General features: G+C 52.8%; 1 pseudogene; it reads right to left on the bottom strand.

Moving 5' to 3' along the window:
• Positions 1-508: 508 nt before the first annotated feature.
• On the bottom strand, positions 509-2,094 carry LOC112840592 (aspartyl aminopeptidase pseudogene; annotated as a pseudogene).
• Between the last annotated feature and the right edge of the window lie 2,158 nt (positions 2,095-4,252).

The raw sequence follows: 4,252 nt of genomic DNA, 5'->3' as shown, positions 1-4,252 counted from the left end.
TTCTTTCTTTTCCACCATACGTTTCCATTCTAGAACCTACCCCGTTTCCAGGGATTGTTTCGTACCGTCCTTCCTCACTCCTAGAGGGGACTGGCTGTGCCTTGCCCCCCTTCGGATGCCAAGGGTCCTAGTGCAAATCCTGGCAGCACAGAAGGGACCTGACCCATGCCTGTTGGATGGTTGGATGAATGAGTTCTCCTTATTAAAGCTAAGTTCTTGTGACCCCACTTGTGTTCTCGATCCCTTCACCTCCCCTGAGTCCCTCTCCATATATTATTCCCTTTCTCTTGCATCTTTAATGTCTTCCTTCCCATTGGCTTAATTCCCTTTACCTGGGATACATCCCCTCTACATCTCTTCTGTACTTAAAGACACCTCCTCCCTACCTTGTTGCCTCAAGCTATCAAATGATCTCTGTTCCCTCTTTTCCCCATCATCAGTCTAACTGGAAGAGAAGCCCCCATCCCTAAAGAGTCTACATCAGTGACTCTCTAGTGAAATGTTGGTATTTTTTTTTTCTGAGTGAGAAATCCACTTTAATAATCCAGCTTCAGCTCAGCTGACCACTTCTCAAGTGCAAGAGAAGTCTTTCCAAGAGGCCTCAATCCACTAAGAGGTTATGGCCCAGAGAAGGGAACAGCTCAAAGAAGCCCTTGAAGAGGGTGAGGGTCTGGAGTACTCCTGAGGTGCAGGCGGTCACCCGGATGGAGTGCATGGCCAGTTGGGGGCTGCCTAAATCTAGAACCCGCAGCCCCAGCCGAGAAGCCAAGATAGGTCCAATGGTGGTTCCACAGGGAGAGTCATTCTGGACCATGAGATCCTGCAGGGGCACCCCGACCTTATTGGCCACCTCTCGGATCAGGGCCTCTGAAACTGCATTCGAGGCATAGCCTTGCTTGCTGTTCACCTTGATCACAGGGCCCTTGTGGAACAAGGGCTGGTGGTTCTCCTCATGCTTGTCCAGGTAGTTGGGGTGCACGGCGTGGGCCATGTCTGTGTTGATCATGTAGGACTTGGGGATGGCTTCCTCGAAGGCTGTCAGGTGCTGGAATGAGGCTGAGATTCGGCACAGCACCAGCTCTGTCAGCAATGACTGTGCCCCTGGGCCCTCTCGGAGCCCACCTCTTCGTTGTCATAGAGAGCGATCATGTGCACGTGGGGCTCCGCGGCCAAAGAGGCAGGGGCCGCACAGGAGTCGATCAAAGCCTGCAGGGCACAGAAGCAGCTGTGCAGATTATCCAGCCGAGGGGAAAAGATGAACTCCTCGTAGGCACCACCCAGGACCGCAGGCTGCGTGTCAGCAAGGCAAAGCTCCATCTCCAAGATATCCTCGGGGCTCAGTCCCAGATGGGTGCAGAGAAGGGACATGAGGACCGAGTGGTGCCGGTCATCTGCAGCACTGACAGGCCCAGGCTCAGGGGACCCCTTCTCCAGCTCCTCCTGGACTGCTGTGGCAAGAATGGGGACTAAGCGCATCTCCATGTTGGGCCCAAAGTTCTTGTTGACACTGCACTGCAGATGGATGGCCAGGTGGGGGATGCGGAGAATCGGCCGGTCCACGTGCACCAGCCGCTGTTCCAGCCGGCCTGAGGTAGGGCACTTGACAATGACGCGTCCAGCCAAGGTCAGGTCCCGGTCAAACCAGGTGCTCCAAATCCCACCACCATAGGTCTCCACGCCAACCTGCTGGAAACCCACCTGGCTGCGGCGGGACCGTCCTTTCACCCGGAGGCAGGGGCTGTCCGTGTGGGCCCCAAAGAGGCTGAAACCATTGCCAGGAACATACTGGCCTCCCACAGCAAAAGCGATGATCGTGGAGGAGTTCCTGGTCAGGAAGTACTTGCTCTCCGGCTTGATATCCCAGCTCTCCGTCTCTTTGAGTTCATGGAAGCCAGCCTGGAGGAGGCGGCCGCGGCACTCGGCCACGGCGTGGAAAGGAGAGGGGCTCCGGTTCACGAGCTTGAGGAGTTCCTGGGCCGCGGCCTGCACCGCCTCTTTGCGGGCGCTACCGGTCATGGCCACCTCAGCGCGTTGTTGAGCTTAGGCCTGAGCCGTTTCCGAGCCGGGTCTGGGATTGGAGTTAGAGCTGGGCGGGCCGTGGACACCCACCTGCATGGCCCCACGCGTGGGCCCGCGTCCGCTAGCCCTAACCCCCGTGCTCGGCCCGCCCCCTAAGCCCGCCGGTTGGTATTTTTTAAAGACTTTCCAGGGGCCAGGTGCATATACTTTCCATTTCCATGCTGGCTTTCCACTTCCTTCCATCCTTACCCCTTGCCAATGGAGAATTCCCCAAGGCATGTTATCTTTCCTTTTTCTGCACCATACCCACCCACACACATTTCCTTCCTGGACAATTGCATTCGCTTCCCTAATTTCAATCACCTTGCACATGCAGATGACTCCTAACACTGTATCTCAACCCCCAGCCTCTCTCTAGGGTCCTGGAGTCAGATTTACATTTGTCTTAGGAAAAGCCCCACCTGAGTGTCCACTGGCCACCTTACACGGGATATGTCTGTCTCAGATTATCCCCAAAACAAAGCTTGAGACATGGAGTGGGTGAGGATGATTTATGTGGGAGGTGATCCCAGGAAGCAGGAGGGAGGGACCAGGGAGAGGGAGACAGGGATGCAGGAGCATCCATGTGAGGCAGCCCCCACAGGACCAGTGCTGCAGGCCAGGCAGCCTCTGCTCTGCGGGGTCCTTCCGAGGAGGAGTCAGGACGCTTTCCACACTGTGCTCCCGAAGGACTGAAGGCACAACATTGATCCTACTTCTCACTGGTTGAGAGTTTCCCAGGGTATTCTCTCCTCTGACACACACACTTTGGCTACTGCTGTGGGCAAGCCAAGCAAGCTCCTAGGTTTTGGAGAAGACCTTGGGGCACAAATGGAAAGAAGCACAAGGAGTCCTTGAGATGAGACACAGGCAGAGTGCAAAGTGAGTTTGAAGCCATGTGGGACTTTTGACCCCATCTGTGCTGCCAGCAGAGGCAGATCAAGGGGAGGTCAATATCATCGGCAACCTCTCTCCTGTCAGCTCGACCAAATGTCAAAACACCAACCTGTAGAGTCACTTTCAACTCTTCCCTTTTCGTGGGCAGTTGGTAGAGCCCTGCCCTATTCACCCCATGCTCTTCCTCATTGCTTCCTCATTGCTTCCTCATTGCTTCCTCATTGCTTTCTCACCGGATGACCCTCACCATATTTCCAATCTCTTGGACTATCTCACATTGCATTAACTTTCATCTCTATGGCTTATTTCCCCTTCATCGTAACTACCATACAACTGATGCCAGATTATTTTTCCTAAAGATTAATTTCAACACCATTAACCTGCTAATGAGTCCTCAGTGGCTCCCAACAGATGTCCTAAATGTGTCCAATCTCCTAAACCTGGCATCCAATGCCATTTTTGCTCTGACCCTATTTCAGGAGGGCAAAATGTTATTCTTCTGTACTCCTTGGTTTGCATCTTCTCTCTGGAAGGATCTTTGAGTCTTTCAGCCATGCTGCCTTATTTTCTTCATTTACATCTTTGCTCTTTTCTTTATCCCTGTCTATAATTTGCCAGATTGCCCCACTGCCCTGGGCATCATATCAGTCCTAATCTCACCTGTCTTTCCAGGCTCAGGTATGCTACTTACTTCCTCCATGAAGCCCAAGGGAACATCTACTCCCCTTCTCTTGAATCCCCAAATCCTTAATCTCTCATGCCTTCTATCTCTTCCTCTTCTTCCTCCTCCTCTTCCTACTTCTCATTATTATTATTATTATTACTATTATTATTTTCAGTGTGGTTACTTTTGAGTGTGCCTTCCTTCTCGAGTAGAGGGTGACCAGGTCCTTGAGGGTAGGGGTTATAGCTGCATCATCTCTGATTCTCCTATGGCATCAGACACAGTGTAAATGAAGGCAGGAAAGAAAGCAGGAAAGGGGGAGAGAAGAAGAGCAAATCTGATCCCACACTGAGAAACAAACTGCACAGAAGAACACAGGTTATAAGCCATGTAAGGCCTGGCACATGCCAACCAACTCACCCCTCCGATAGACTCCCACCTCCCTGAAAAGGACTTTATTGTTGCTCATTATCTCACCTGCCCTCTTGCTGAGCGCCTACCTGGAGTCAGCTGCCTTTTGCCTGAGACAGCTGTTCCTGATGTGTGGGTGAGCATTGTGTAGACCTCAGCTTGGGGAAGGGGGTTGGTGCTGGCAGAAGGAAGGTCATCTTTCCCTCACTCCAGATGGCAAAG

This window comes from Callorhinus ursinus, unplaced genomic scaffold (assembly GCF_003265705.2).
Source record: "Callorhinus ursinus isolate GAN/ISIS: 27379988/994484 unplaced genomic scaffold, GSC_fseal_2.0 scaffold19, whole genome shotgun sequence".
Lineage (NCBI taxonomy): Eukaryota > Metazoa > Chordata > Mammalia > Carnivora > Otariidae > Callorhinus > Callorhinus ursinus.
The sequence above is the reverse complement of the archived record's forward strand: the minus strand, read 5'-3'. Positions and strand labels throughout refer to the sequence as shown.